Raw genomic sequence first — 17,322 nt, 5'->3', positions numbered from 1 at the left:
AATTGTAACTGATCCTTGTTGTAAATTTTGATTTTGTTTCGTCTTTTTACTTTGAAAAGCAATGTCTTTAGTCACTCGGTGTGTTAAATTCTCTCATGTGACAAACAATGTTCTACCTAAACATCGAGACTAGTTACATGTGTGTGCCTACCACATGTTTAATTATATTTTTCTAATGAAAATTAATATTTTTTTAATGTGGCACCATTTTTCAATGTTTTAATGAAAAAAAAAACATTTTAAGAAAATCGAAAAACTTTGTTTATGAAAACGTTGAAATAGAAAGGGGTTTCTTTGTTTATGAAATTCATGTTGATTATTGTTGAACATTGAAGTTACGATTATGAAATAAAAACAAAATGGGATTGTTTGCACGGCGAATAGTGTAAGATTGGGTTTCTTCTTTGAGAATTTTTTATCTTGTGTTTGGGGGTTAGGGTTCTGAGTCGCAATTTGGGGTTTTCTGGATCTGGCATTTTAGGGTTTTTGTTCTGCATTCTCAATCTTGCATTTTGGGTTTCTGATTCTGTGAATTGTAGTTTTGGGTTTTTCTGTTCTGGAAATGAAGAGCTTTGGTGGTGGTTTACTGGTCCGCTTTGGGTGCGTAGATGCTCGAAAGGGATGAAGCGCGAATTGGACTTCGGCCTTGGCCGTGGCAGATGGTGGTTTCCTTTCCCTTCTACAGTGAAGGGTCACGGTGGTTACTGGCGATGCCACCAATGGATCCTTGGGCTGGTTGGTTTGGGTTTAGTTGGGCCTATACGGCCTTTGGACTTTAATGGGTCTATGTTTTTGCATAGACAAAAACCATAACAATAATAAGACAAGGAAAATTTTAAAATAAAATTTGTCTCTAAAATTATAAGAATAGGAAATAAAATTAAGGTTTAATCATTTAGATAGTTTCTATTTATGTTGAGTTTTCTCAAATCGGTCCTTTTCTTATTTTTTTTTTGTCAATTGAGTCCCTGAAAGTGAAAAATCAAAACAATTGGTCCATGTCGTTAAATTAGGATAACAAGGTTAAATGAAGCTGAGTTGTCACTCTGAGGTGCGCATATTACATGGAATATGTGTAACTAAAAAATTAAAAAATTTGCTTTTTGAAAATTGAAATTAGGGTTCATGAAAATGAAATTAGGGTTCATTATCTTCAACATTTCCCCAAATTAGGAATACTAGCAATTCTATTTTGATTACTTGGTTTCTTTTTGCAGGCTTGATGCTCAGGGAAGAAGATCAAGCTCGTGATCAAGGAGATTGATTTCGGAGATTCGCGATTGGGTTTGGAAGCGCGATGGTGACGTGATTCGAAGAGGTTTTAGTTGGTTCTGTGTTTGGCTTTCCTTGTAGGTTTTGGTTCGCAATGCGCTTTTGAAGATGATGAAGGGCTGAGGCTTCTACGCGAAGAAGATTGTGCGATCTATGTGATGAATACGAAGGAATTGACTTGAGTTTTTGCAGGTCTGGAATTTGGGATTTGCACGAGAAGAGAGAAGAGAACTTGCCCAATGGTGCGCGATTTTAGGATTAGTGAATTGGGGATTTTCTGAATTTCTACAGGTTTAGACTCGCTGTAGAGCTCTCACAATGCTTGCAGTTTAGGTTATTCATGGTGCGACGTTGAAGAGAAAACGAACCTAGTTCACAGTGATGGCGCATGGACGTTGGCTGGCCATGGTGGTTCTGTTGATGCTTCATGGTTTCGCAATTGTGTGAGGATGACGAACATGGTTTTGCGATGGTGGTGGTTGTGTGGTGGTGCATGAAGGCTGGTGGTGGCAGTTTTCGGTGGCTGCCATGGGCTGCTACAGTTTCTCATTTGGGGAAAGGTTGAAGATGATGACGTGGAAGAATGTGGTGACAATTCAACTTAATATGATGATCATGCTTCTGCCACATCAATTAATTTTAATTTCGTTAACCCAATTTAATGGCATAGACCCAATTGCATTAATTTTTCACATTTAAGGACCCAATTGAGATAAAAAAAAGAAATGGACCTATTTGAGAAAATCCAACATAAATAGGGACTATCAAAATGATTAAACCTAAAATTAATTAAAAATGAAATTGGACATAAAAATTAATTGGGTATAAAAAAGGAAATTAATGAGGTAACAATAATTAATTAGAATAATAAATTATTTATTATTATTGGTTTGATTTTGAATGATATTTATTCATTTATTTTGTAACTTATTGTTTCACTAGAAACCATAAAGGGTTCATATTATGCACATTGGATTTTGAAGAAGACTTTGGATAATGATGAATGAATAAGGTTAGACAAGGAAAGAGAATAGTTGTTGTTTTTAGGAATATGATGAACTTGACTGATGATTGGATCGTGTAAGTGTTGGAGTTGTATTGCGTGTGGTTAATCGATGAGCATGAGACATGGGGGAATACATTCACTTGCTGTACCTAGTAAATCTTGAGATTATTTGTCGTGTGATACGGGATAACAACCCTCTTTGTCCTTGTGTGCTGTTAACAATACTTTTGATCTCCAGAAACGAAACAAAAAACTTGTTGATGGATCAGCAAGTGTACCGAATCACACAAGTAATATAAAATGGTAAGACCAAGTACGTATCCTAGAAGACTCTCGACACTAAACAGTTGTGTGATAACTCAATTAATTAAGACTTAAATAAAATGAGATTGTTGGTTTCAAATGCTAAGACATAAAATTAAATATGAATGCAAATTGATCAATAGTAGAGTAACACAAAGATGAACGGAGATTGTTTATAAAATGAGATGAGTATGTTGTTAGGGTTTGATTTCACCAAGTTTACTCTCATGTATATAAGAATTCTTCTTCTTACATTAATATTAACGTCACTCACTAAATTACTTAGAACCCGATCCCTCGGCACAATAAGTCTGCCTTAATTCCTAGTTCGTGCAATTCCTAGCGTTCCTAGAAAATTAAGTCTGAAGATCAAGAGCTTAAGACGACCAAGTACTCATACCCTCATCCCTGAGAAATATTACCCTTGGGAGAATTCAACCAGAACCTGAATTGTAAGGAACCTCCCGACACTCATGCAATTCATAAATCATGCTACTAAATGAGTTAAACAGAGCAAGCATTGAAATAGATGAATTCCCTAATAATTAATGAAAAAGCATATAAATTAAGAATCAATTCAAATACATTAGAGTTCACAAGGTTACATCATTTCCCAACAACAAATAGAGTTTAGTTCCCCATAGACATGGAGAAACTATATGAATAATGGAAAAGCATGAGATAGTGAAACCCTAAGAGTAGAAGAGGAAGCTCCCGCCTCCAGATTCGCCTTTAGAGAGTAGAAAAGTGTGATGTTGTGTTGCTTCAGCCGGACATACCAAACCTAGAGCGCCGAGATCCTTTAAATAGAGTCGGAAAAGAGTAGAAATAGGGCCCAGTTCAAAAGAGTCGAAATAGAGCAAAAACTGGGCCTAATCCATGATGCACGACGCTCGGGCGCCCCTTTTAGGACGCTCGGGCGGTGGACGTCGATTTCTGGCGCCCAAGCCTCCAAAAAGGGCGCCCAAGCCTCGCGGGATTGACTTTTCTGCACTCTGGTTGACTTTTTTGCATTCCAACTATTTGGTACTTTAACTCTTCCTTCAAATCTTTCCAATAGCCTACAAAATGAAGGGAATTTAGTGATAAAATCATCAAGTATAACCTCAACTCTCTTATTCACAAAACTAAAGCAAAAACATGAGTTAAAGCAAGTTTCTAAGTCAAAAATGGTGCATTTAGTATCAAAATTACATAACAGATAATGGTATTTTAAACCATTATCACAACCCAAAACTTAGAACTTTGCTTGTCCTCAAGCAAAACAGAATGTAACTCAGCTTTTCAGAACAATCACTACAATGACTCAACATTTTTCAAAAGCTTTTCCTTCCAAGACAAGAAATCACTTTTATCAATTCAGCATAAAGATCTCAGTCAAGATGTGCAGATGCCTTAATTCAATCAAAATCAATGTGATGCTCATACACTTTCAACAGATGCTATCCTTAATAATGATCAATCAACCAAGCAGAGATGCAATCAGAAATTCAGAGAACTATTCCTCACCAAAGAAAGTGTTTCACTCAAGCACTCAAAAGTGTATCACTCAACTCACAGGTGTATAGTGAGATGTTGGTGTTTCTTTTACTCTACTATCATAATGTCACACAAATTAATTTTGTCTTTCATTTAACCAAAATCAAACATACTCACAAGCAGGTTTTCATCACAAGGGCTTTTCTTAGCTTATAACTTGGCTGGGCTAAGAAGAAACATGGTTTTTTAGGAATGCAAAATCCTTGAGTTAAGAGAGATATTTATGAAATTAACAATTACACATAGGTTCTCTTTTTAAGAAGATCTTTCCCAACCTTTTTCCCTTGCAGTGAGCTCTCTTTTCTTTCTTTTTATTTTTCTTTTTCTTTTCATTGTCTTTTCTTTTGATTTCCCATTGCTTTTGGTTTTCAATTGCTTACTGCCTAGAAAAGAGGGGTTGCTTACCAGCAACCCCAAACTTGAACCTTTTTCAATACCTCACAAATATTCTCAACTCAAGTTAAAAAATTTAAAATAGGGTTTTCAAAACATGCATAAGGCTCAAGGTTCAAAGGGTAAAACAAATTGTTTTCTTTTTAATGGACAAAATTTTCTTTGAAGGCTAAAAGAATAAGGGATAACCAAAGATGGCCTTGATCATATGAAACCTGCGAGCAAGTAGTTCAATCACAGAAAATTTGGGCAAAATCATTCATGCTTCCAAAGTAATAGCAATTATTTACAACAACTCTAAAGCCCAAAACTCACACAGGTAAACTCTCAAGTTTCAGAATTCAGAAAAACATCCTACTCAGTGTCTCAATCAAGTTTTACCTCAAGCACCTATTTCATACACTATGAGCCATCACCTGTATATCAGTACATCTCAACATCAATCAATACACTAGAATATCACAAAGCAATACTCATCACAAAACAATCACAGTTAAATCAAAGCAGAATAATTCATTCAAGCAAAGTACAAAAACAAAACAACTAATCAAAAGGAAAACTTTAGAAAGCTGGGTTGCCTCCCAGTAAGCGCTTCTTTAACGTCACTAGCTTGACCCAGTCTTCATCATCATAACATCCATCAGTAGATGTTGTCAGTAACATACATCAGTAGATGTTGTCAGTAACATCCATCAGTAGATGTCTAATCACATAACACCTATCAATAGATGCTAATATTTCTTATCTTCATTGGTATCCCTCAATAGACACCAATCTTTCTCAACTTTATCAGCATCCATCAGTAGATGCCTAATCACCTAACATCCATCAGTAGATGTGATGGAAGCTACTCCAGGATGTGCAGAAGAAGCTCCACAACTCAAAGAATTGGCAGCGGATGAAAGGAAACAGTGGAGGTTCGGAGCGCACTCAAGGTGTTTGTGAAATTGTCTGGTGGTGTTGAATGGCTGTGTTTGGTAGAGTTCTAGCTCAGTAGGCTTTCCAAAGGGGAAAGAAGCTAGAGGAGGTGCTAGATAACAAAGCACAGAGGTGAACTTGAGAGTAATAACTGGAAATTGGCAGCATTTCTTTACTTCAATTCAAGTTATTCTTACAATGGATTGAGGTTCTCTTTTATAGATGAAGAGATGCCTTCAAACGTGCCTAGCAAGCTACTGGAAATGTAAGAGAGACGTGCTGGAGAAGCTATACGGACTAAGTTGTATGTTCCATGTGCACAACATTGAAAACATGCTCAAAAGAGATGAAACTACATTGTTGCTTTATGTTTCATATATAACATGTGCTTCAGACTTGGACATTGGTGAGTGGCAGCGGCTGCAAGCTTCTTTGGCTGCTTGGTTATGCTTCCAAGCCTTATTATTGTCCTACAAAACAATGTAGATATATTTAGTAAAGTAATCATTCTAAGACTTAGAAAGAAAAGAACTTTTGTTTATTCAACTTCCCTTTCTTAGTCTTAAGTTGATACTTCTTAGGATGGAAAGTCCCTAAAGGGGTTGCCATCATTCCCTCCCTCTTTAAAAACGATTTGTCCTCAAATTGGGAAGAAAGAAAGAAGCACAACTTTGGTTTTTATTTTCCACCTGGATCAAAAATATATGTACAAAAAATATCAAAAATTAGTATGATGAATGAGATATATGCAAAGATAAGAAGATAAAATGAAGGCCTTTTGACAAAAATGGTTTTAGAAGAAGTATTGGCCTTTAATTTTTTTTTGAATTCACTTTGTTTTGAACATTCCCCATGATAAAATGAAGAAACAAAGTGATGTTTGTGAGAAGAAGAGTCAAGGTATTTACCTTTTAATGAAGGAGTTAACAACATGCATACCTTTGTCTCCTTCTTCTTTTCTTGAGAAGGTTGCTTGTCCAACCTATTTTCTTGTTTTCTTTCTTTTTCAATTTTTTTTTATTATTATCTCATCCTCTTTCACTTGTTCAGGTGTAAGAGGAATCAATGTGATTTTATTGCCTTTATGGAAGAAAGTTATTTTGTTGGTATAGCCATCATGAGTGGAATTATGATCAAATTGCCATGGCCTACCAAGTAATACATGCCCAGCATCCATTGGAACAACATCACATAAAACATTTTCTTCATAGTTGCCAATGGATATTGGTATGGTTACCTGTGTGTTCACTACGATTTCTTCATCCTCTGTTATCCACTGAAGCTTATAAGGCTTGGGATGAGAAATAGTAGGTAAGGCCAATTTGTTCACCACTCTAGAACTACAACAATTGCAAGAGGAACCACTATCCACAATCAATGAACAAGTGTTTTCAAAGATTTTGCATCTTGTTCTGAATAGGTTTTCCCTCTGTGATTGTTCTGGTTCATGGGTTTGACTTCCAAGAAGTCGTCTTACCAATAATAACTCACCTTCACAAGGTAAGGCTTCTTCCTCAGATATAGAAGTATCTGAGTCACTAGAAGAATCTTCATTTTGACTTTGATGGTCTAAGAGATAAGTAGACCGTTTATGAGGACACTCAGAAGAATAATGTCCTCTCTCTCCACACTTAAAGCATTTGGTCTCTCTACCCCTTGTTTCTTTTGAAGATTCTTTGTGAAAGGTATTTCTTTCTCGCTCTCTCTCTTTTTCTTTACCTCTCACTTTCTCTTTTTCTTTTTCTTTTTCTTGAGGCTTTTCATACCTCTTTGGACTACCCTCCCTCTTAGGATCTGTCCTATAGTCGGAGGTGGTAGGGTAGTTCCTTTTAGTGGAAGCTTTTCTTCTAATTTGTTCTTCCACTCTCACACATAGCTGCACAAAATCATTGAGATCTAAATAAGGTAAAAGTTCTACCTTATCTCTTATCTCATAGTTAAGACCGCTTTGGAACCTAGCTATGGTGAATCTCTCTTCCTCTTTTATCCCAGCTCTTAACATGAGTAATTCTAACTTTTGCCGATATTCCTCAACACTCATGTTTCTTTGTTGAAGTCGATGGAGCTTGTCCATGACTTCTCTAGCATAATAGGCCGGGACATGCCTTCTGTGTAAGGCTGCTTTCAATTCATTCCAGTATTGGATGGTGTAGTCGCCATGCATCTTTTGATCTCTTATAATGGATGTCCACCAATAGAGGGCTGCTCCTTGAAAGGTCAAAGTAGCTAAGGTCACTCGCCTCCTATCATCTATGTGGTAGCACTCAAAAATCTGTTCGACCTTCATCTCCCACTCAAAGTATTCTTCTACATTGTCTCTTCCATAGAAGGGTGGAAGGTCAAGTTTAGGTTCCACATGATGGTCTCGATGGTTATGATGACGCCTAGGAGGACGTTGATAGTGATCATAAGGGTGATAACTATGGTGATCACTATGTTGGGAATGATCATCATGATCATGGTTTTGCCTATGAGAGGGATCCCCTTGTGAATGCCCTCTTTGAATGAGAGTAAGATTGGCGACCATTTGCCTTAGTTCATGTAACTCAGCCTTGGTTCTATTGAGCTCTTCTCTCAACTCTATGTTGTCCTGATCATGATTGGTGTTACCTTGAACACTAGAGTGACTCATGCTTGTGAAGTAGAGAAAGTGTTTTACCAAAATTTGAAAGCCTTGCACAAGTATGAATCAAAACCTTTGGAAAAGAGGATTTGCTTGTTTTTGGGGAATGACTTCTATAGAGATTCTAAAGGTGAAGAAACCGAATAGCTCCCAGGAAGAAGAGGTGAGTCATAATGGACAAGCTTAGAAACCTTGTCCTTCCTTAGCCAGAGTGTCTCTTGACGTTTCTCACCAAAATATCTAGATAGAAGTCTTTCAAAATCTTTTTGGAATGCAACAATGTGATGCTCCTAATAAACCAAACGAAGTTTTGTCTATATGGTAGCGCACCTAACTATCACGGAGACTTAGAACACAAATATCAACAAGCAAAAAGTAAAGAAAGATGATAAAGAAATGAAAGAGTGAGACACAGCCCTAAGTGAAAGTGCAAATGACACTTGGAGCCACTTGACACACTTTCACACTAAGAAGTGGAAACTAAACTATTACAATGTTGTATGGTGCACTTGGAATTGCTTGAAAAGCATTTTTCCAAGTCACTTTAAGTTGCAAAAACCAAAAGGAAATTACCACAAAGGTTCCGTGATAGAATGCCACTTATACAATGAAGTGTAAGACAATGTAAACAAAGCCAAGTGTGGCAGCAACAGTGAAATAAATGAGCTGAAATGTAACTTTAAAGTGGTGTTTTTCTGCAGCAATGAGGTGCTGGACAGCCAATGTAAATTCCTCTTGAAGTCCACTTGAAGCAATGTTAGCAAGACCTCCACTCCTTAAGATGCTACCCCTTTGATAAGGCCTAGCTGGATGTTAAAACTCCACCAAAATATGATGTTCCAGCAGACAAAAGTCACAAAACCTGTGAGTGATAAAAAAGAATGTTGCAGCAAAGTTTAATGCAGAAATAACGTGACAGCAGTGTATGGAAGCTAAGAAAAGTGATTTCTAAGCACTTTGGGCCTGGAAGAAAAGGCTAGCACACAAAAGGAACTTAAGATAGGGTCTAGAGTAGATTAGAAAAACAAGAAAAATCCAAAAACAGTGATTGAATTCTGTGCAATGTAAGTGTTTGATGAAAATGCAAATCTGTTTGATGAAATGCCACAAAAAACAACAGATTGTTGAATTTTCTGGTTTGGATTCGTGAAAACTGGATTGCAGGGGTTATGTGCTTTTTGATGATTTGAATTCACTCTTATAATGATTCACAAATGGTTGGAACAGAATCCCCTAGCTTTTGCCAATCCAAATTGCAAATTGAAACTTTTAAGTGTAGAAAACAGCAAAGAAATGCATACTGCACCAAAAATGTGGCTGGAAAAAAATGGAATAGTAGTGTGCAAAATGAATGGCAGTGTATCTAAGGCTCCAATGATATTTCCAAACAAGTTTATGTCATCAATTTTGATGTGTACAAACACTTAGACAGCAAAGACAAAGGCTTAGCAGAATTTCACTGTTTCACTTCCAAAATTGACCAAAATTTGATAGATGAATGGGTGAATCTGCATCAACACCTTTGGAAACAAAATTTGATGTTTGGAGCAACATTGTATCAAGGATTTGAAGATGTGCAAACAATAAAACAGCAAAGAAAGGAACCATAGCAGAAAATCAATGGTCCACTTGCAAAATTCAAGCAAATTCAATGGTTTGGATAGTGATTTTGCACATAGACTGAAAATTTACCAAATGAACAGTAGAAACAGATTTCAATTCACCAAATATACTTGCTCAAACATGCAAACTGCACCAAAACACTCAGAATTCCAAAATCACTGTTGTAGTTGCTAATTATGCAGCAAAAAGTGGTAAAACATCACTTTAAATGACTAAAACAGCAGAAGCAAAGATGGCTAGATCAAGAAACATGTAGGAAAGGTCCTAAGCAACTAAATCTAGCTGGAAAAATTAAGCTAGCAGATCTTAAATGGCCTAAGACAAACCAAAGAAATCAGCATGGTGCAAAGCTGATGAAAAACTGAGACAGTTTTGGAATCCAGACTTTTGAGCAACTCAACTACTATTTTTGAAATTTAGTGGTGAATACAGATTTCTAGCACTTGAAACATGTATAAATTCATCAAAGAAACTTGTCTCAAGCATTAGAATCAATAAATCTGGACAAAAACAGTGTGCACATGATCACATCAGACATGAATTTTGATGTAGAATTTGAAATCAGAGTGTGAGGAAATTCAACCAGTCATTTTGCTTTTCTGAGATTAATATGAGTTTGCAATCAGTTCAAACACACTTAGACTCATAAAGCAGATTTGGTCAGAGCTTGAAACACCAGAAAACTGGACCAAAGCAGATTATACAATTCAATCCAGAAAGTATAGTTTATGGACAGTTTGCTACTGGAACCAAAATGTGCAATGCTAATTGGCTCATCTGATCAAAGCTGGACATGATGCCGATGTTGTATATGATCAATCAGAGAGCTAGCAACTGCTTAAGGCACAACCAAACCAAAAAAGAAAAAAAAAACAGCTGAGCAGAATCAAAATATTAATGACAGAATAACACGACAACACTTTTGCACATGACTGGACAAAACTGGAAAATGAAACGAAAGCTGGATTCACACTCAAATAATGAAAGTGCACCGATTAAAATGAATAACAAACACTAAGGAACAGTGAATGAAAACAAATATCCACTCAAACACGAATTTAAACGAAACAGAAGTGGAAAAAAAAATCAAACACATTGTGACAGAGTTGGACAGCACATGATGGAAAATAGAAAAAAGGAAGGAAAAAGCACTTAGCTCTTGAAGCGTGAGTGGAACGTCTGGCTCTTGATGCCAAATGATGGAAGCTACTCCAGGATGTGCAGAAGAAGCTCCACAACTCAAAGAATTGGCAGCGAATGAAAGGAAACAGTGGAGGTTCGGAGCGCACTCAAGGTGTTTGTGAAATTGTCTGGTGGTGTTGAATGGCTGTGTTTGGTAGAGTTCTAGCTCAGTAGGCTTTCCAAAGGGGAAAGAAGCTAGAGGAGGTGCTAGATAACAAAGCACAGAGGTGAACTTGAGAGTAATAGCTAGAAATTGGCAGCATTTCTTTACTTCAATTCAAGTTATTCTTACAATGGATTGAGGTTCTCTTTTATAGATGAAGAGATGCCTTCAAACGTTCCTAGCAAGCTACTGGAAATGTAAGAGAGACGTACTGGAGAAGCTATACGGACTAAGTTGTATGTTCCATGTGCACAACATTGAAAACATGCTCAAAAGAGATGAAATTACATTGTTGCTTTATGTTTCATATATAACATGTGCTTCAGACTTGGACATTGGTGAGTGGCAGCGGCTGCAAGCTTCTTTGGCTGCTTGGTTATGCTTCCAAGCCTTATTATTGTCCTACAAAACAATGTAGATATATTTAGTAAAGTAATCATTCTAAGACTTAGAAAGAAAAGAACTTTTGTTTATTCAACTTTCCTTTCTTAGTCTTAAGTTGATACTTCTTAGGATGGAAAGTCCCTAAAGGGGTTGCCATCAAGATGTCTAGTCACTGTCTTTTTCCATACCAACATCCGTCAGTAGATGCTATCATTGATCATGCTCATCATAGCAACATCCATTAGTAGATGTTGTAGAAGCATCCATCAGTACATGCTGTCATTACTGCCATCAGAAGCAGCATATAACCTAAAAAAAATTCAAACACAAAAACAAAATCAAATCCAAACCACACAACTAAATTAAAAAGAAAAGGTTTAATACCCAATTTTGTCCCCAGTTTGGTTGGCAAATCTCAATTTAGTCCCTCGTTAGAAAAGTGTTTGAAATGGGTCCTTACTTGTAAATTTGTCAGTCAAATTAGTCCCTTCCGTTAAATATAACCAAACGGAGTTAATGGGATGATGTGGCAGTAGTTAGTGGTTACGTGTGAAAATATAATTGTGTGTGTGCTTACGTGTTGGTTAATTAGAGAAGAAATATTTTTGGTGCATAGGCCCAAAGCTCCTTCAGATTAAAAACTAGGGTTTCTTCTTTTTTCTCTCTTGGGACAAAGTTTAGAGTCTCTTCTTCACTCTCACTCATGGCAGCCCTGCCTTCCATCAGCCCAACACTGCCGCGAATCCAACTGGCCGGCCAAAACTGTCACCGGCGACATCGATCGTCGCTAGAGTCACTGCCGACCACCGCGCCAACTTTTCCTCTCCTGCCTCTCTTCGCGCGCGAGAGAGTACTCTCGCCTCTCCCCGCTGCGCCCTCACCGCCGTGCCTCCTACCATTCTCCGCTGCCAGAGTCGTCGCCACAAATGCATCAAACAAGGTCGTCGTCGCAGGGATTGTCGCCGACAACGCTTGTTGCGGCCAGGGGAACCATCAGAGTTCCCCTTTCTTTTCTTCCAAACGTTAGGGTTTCTCTCCTCCTTTTTAACTCCACAACGCTCAACAGGAGCGATGGAGACGCCACTATGGTCCGCTCATGTCGGGTTCATCACCGGTCATGAATGCGAGGCCAAAGTCTTGGTTGGGGTTTCTCTCTTTACAGCGCCGCTGCCATTGGAGACTGAGCCCCTAGTCGCCGCACACACCTCCACCGAGCTTGGTTGGGGTTTCTCTCGTTCTCAAATTCCAAGGCATCATGGCATGGTTGGCCACGCCACTAGCTTCTTCTCCGAGTCCTCCCAAGAAAACGGCGTCGCCGTCGTTCATTTTACGCTTGTTGGGGACTCGAACGACGCCGTTCTGGAGCACGTCGAATCTCGAGGATCAGCGATCGAGGTCGGCGTTGACGCAGCGAAGTAACCGTTGGGTGCCCCATTTCAAACAGGGCAACGAGAAGTTGTGCAGTGGCTTCGATCTTTTAGGTCCCGTGGCCATTGACGAAACGATGATCACACTAAACAAAAAATTGAACTTTTTTATTTCTCGTCGAGTTTTTCTTCTTCGTGTGTACCTGTGTGTCTGTGAAGTTTTATGGGGTTCTTTTTTGTGTGTGGTGTGTTTCAAGCTGTATTTTGGGAGGCTTGAGGAAGGAATGAATGGTGGGGTTGAATTTGAATTGAATTTGCAGAGAGAATGAAGGTTTGAATGATTTGAGAATTGAGGATTGAAGATGGAGAATGAGTTGGTTGGAATTGTTAATCTGTTTTTGGTTGAAAGCAGGGGAAATAGGAGAAAAAAATGATAAGAAGGATGGGAATGGACATTCGATGGAGGTGAAGATGGTGAAAAGGTTTTGGTAGTAGCTGTGAGTGGCAAGAATATGAGTTGTTATCTTGACTGAGAATGGAGAAATTGATTTTAAAAAATCCAATTTCTTAAATAAAACCCTTTCTTCTCTAATTAACCAACACATAATCACGCACACAATTATATTTTCACACATAACCACTAACTACTGCCACATCATCATCTCATTAACTCCGTTTGGTTATATTTAACGGAAGGGACTAATTTGACTCACAAATTTACAAGTAAGGACTCATTTCAAACACTTTTCTAACGAGGGACTAAATTGAGATTTGACAACCAAACTGGGGACAAAATTGGGTATTAAACCAAAAGAAAAAAATAAAATAAAACAAAATAAAAGATAAAAAAAATTCAGAGACTAGATTGCCTCCCAGCAAACGCTTCTTTAACGTCACTAGCTTGACCCACTACAATTGCCATGTGCCTCAATTGTTCCCTTTTCTGGATATTTTTTCTTTTTGTTGAATTTTTTTAGGAATTTAATATAACCAGGAACCTATTGCAGTGTCCCAATCATAGGAATTTTAACCTCTAATTTCTTGAAGATTTCCATGAAAAGCACAAATTGTTTTTCCTTTTCCTTCCTATGATACTTCTTTGGGTGAGGAAGGGATTTTTCATATGATTCTTTCTTTTTTCTCTCATCCTCCTTCTCTCCCTTTTTCTTTTCTTCCCTCTCTTTTTCCTTCAGACTTTCTTTTTCTTTTCTCTCTATTTTTCTCTCATCCTCTTCCTTTTCTTCCCTCTCCTTTTCTTTTCTCTCACTCTCTTCTTTTTCTTTCTTTTCCGCTACATCTTTCTCTTTTTCACTCAAACTTTCTTTTTCTTTTCTCTCTATGTTTCTCTCATCTTCTTCCTCTCTTTTTTTCTTTTCTTCACTCTCTTCTTCTATTTCTTTTATCTCACTCTCTTCTTCTTCTTTCTCTTCATCTTTCTCTTTTTCGCTCAAACTTTCTTCTTCTTTTCTCTCTATTTTACTCTCATCTAAAACCTTGCCACTTTCAGTGATAACAGCTGTGCACTCCTCTCTAGGGTTAGCCTTCATGTTACTCCCAAGATCATCCAACTTTTGAATCATGTGACCAATTTGGCTCCCTATCCTTGTGAATCCTGCTTGATTGCTTTTATGATGAGAATCAGACATCTACATTAACTGTTGAAGTGCGTCATCCATCTTAGCCCATCTTTCTGAGAAAGAGGGTTGTTGTTGCCTTTGTTGTTGTGGTTCTATATAAAATTGTCCGACAGCATGCCCAAATTGACTTTGATCCATGCTTGAGTGAGGTTCCCACCAGTGGTTGAAAATACCTTGGTGGAATTGAGTGCCCACATAATTAATTTCTTGTCCGAATTGCATCCTAAGAGCATTAGACACAAAACCTAGAAAATATTGTTAGCACAAAAACAAAAGCAAAAATAAAAGATATGAAAATAAAATAAAATAAAATAAAATAAAATAAAGTCAAATAAAGTAAAATAGAATAAAGTCAAAATTAATTAAGAATCACACAAATAGAGTAGTTTAAACCGTGAGTCCCAAGCAACGACGCCAAAAACTTGTTAACAATATTTTTGATCTCTAGAAACGAAACCAAAAACTTGTTGATGGATCAGCAAGTATACCGAATCGCACAAGTAATATAAAATGGTAAGACCAAGTATCGTATCCCTGAAGACTCTCGACACTAAACAATTGTGTGATAACTCAATTGATTAAGACTTAAATAAAATGAGATTGTTGGTTTCAAATGCAAAGACATAAAATTAAATATGAATGCAAATTGATCAATAGTAGAGTAACACAAAGATGAACGGATGAATTCCCTAATAATTAATGAAAAAGCATATAAATTAATGAGTTAAATCATGCTACTAAATGAGTTAAATAGAGCAAGCATTGAAACAGATGAATTCCCTAACAATTAATGAAAAAACATATAAACTAAGAATCAATTCAAATACATGAGAGTTCACAAGGTTACATCATTCCCCAACAACAAATAGAGTTTAGTTCCCCATAGACATGGAGAAACTATATGAATAATGGTAAAACATGAGATAGTGACACCCTAAGAGTAGAAGAGGAAGTTCCCGCCTCCAGATTCGCCTTCAGAGAGTAGAAGAGTGTGCTGTTGTGTTGGTCCAGCCAGAGATACCAAACCTAGAGCGTCGAGATCCTTTAAATAGAGTCAGAAGAGAGTAGAAACAGGGCCCGGTCCAAAATTGTCGAAACAGAGTAAAAACTGGGCCTAATCCATGATGCATGACGCTCGGGCGCCCCTTTCAGGGCGTCCGGGCGGTGGACGTCAATTTCTGGCGCCCAAGCCTCGTACGGTTGACTTTTCTGCACTCTGGTTGACTTTTCTGCATTCAATCTATTTGGTACTTTAACTCTTCCTTCAAATCATTCCAATAGCCTACAAAATCAAGGGAATTTAGTGATAAAATCATCAAGTATAACCTCAACTCTCTTATTCACAAAACTAAAGCAAAAACATGAGTTAAAGCAAGTTTATAAGTCAAAAATGGTGCATTTAGTATCAAAATTACATCACAGATAACGGTATTTTAAACCGTTATTATGTGAGAAAAGAGGGATGTTCGAGTGTTAGACCTTCTTTGTATGTGGGAAACGATGTTTTTGCCTAGTCCTTGTGCGACACAGAAACATGTCTTTAGCCAAGATGGCAGGATGGCTCGAGCGAGCCTATTAGGGAGGCTACAGGTGTGTGGTGATGTAGGGTACAAGAGTGTGACAGATTATTTCATGATGACATACATGGATTAGTGATTCTCATGATAAGGATGAGGATAGTCCTAAAGGAAGTACATGTGTTGATAATTCCTGATAACGATGTGTTTAAAGACAATATTGATAAGGATAACATTGATGGTATGACTATGATATGACTGATGAGAACGTTGGCGATGATCATGATGTAGGAATGATTAAATTAGTAAGGATAATATTGTATATGACTACTTGTTATTAGTTGTGCTTATTTATTATGTATTCTTGTATTGTTATTGGACATACCATGGTAGCTTACCCATATTTGTTTGTATTGTGGTTGTGTGTGTGTTTTGTGATGATCGTATAACCCTTGGTTTTACAGGAGTAGAGAATGTTGCAGATTCTTTAGAGGCATGATAGAGACGCGAGATTGGGGAACAACTTTGGTTTATTTAAGTTTTTGGGTTGTGCACTTTAGAAATAATGTAAATGGACTAATTTTATTTCTTGGTTATTTTAGTGATTTCAGAAGTTTGTAATTAGAGTACATTTTAGGTAAAGTTAGGACTTTGTTTTAATTTCGCACATTTGAAATATCAAAATTTTTATTTGTACCGTTTCTTTGCATTTAGAGGATTTTGGGTTTTACTTTAACTATTATTCGTGACACCCTGAATTGGGACGTTACAAAATAGAATCTAACTTAAAAGGCTGATATAAGATATGTAAATGTTTCATTTCGTTGTATTTACGGTTATGTTGGGGGTAAACAATGGTCTTCTTTGTTTTGATTAAATGTGTGGTTAACTGTGTGGATGTGTGGTTTTGTTTGCTCGGCCTCTGTTATTGTTTTACAAAAGATGGGTTCGACAATTATTTTCCATCACATGGGAATGTTTGAAAGATGTAAGGGGAGGGATTTGCGTTATAAGGGAGTAAAGCATGATGTACGAGGAGTGGATTCTGATATGTGATCTTTCTTCAAAGCATTGGAGATAATGAGAGAGGTTAATTATAATGGAGAGGTGAAACTGTGGTGGAAGCCTAAGAAAGACAGGATGAGTAGAGGTAATTGATGAGTCTCAAAAGTAGTAGTGAAAAGATTTAGAAATGTTGTAAGAGTTACTACAAATGAGGTAATTAATGATATAAAAAAGTCATATAGTATTGGGATCACAACTTGGAGGGTTGTGAAAGAAAAACAAATGGCCATGGATATTCTAGAAAGGGGTGGTTGAATTAATATACACTACTTTATCATTATGTTGCAGAGTTGACGAAAGTGTGTTATGGAACAACAAGCAAGATTAAAG

Source organism: Vigna angularis, chromosome 3, assembly GCF_016808095.1.
Source record: "Vigna angularis cultivar LongXiaoDou No.4 chromosome 3, ASM1680809v1, whole genome shotgun sequence".
Taxonomy (NCBI): domain Eukaryota; kingdom Viridiplantae; phylum Streptophyta; class Magnoliopsida; order Fabales; family Fabaceae; genus Vigna; species Vigna angularis.
Note: the sequence above shows the minus strand (reverse complement) of the source record.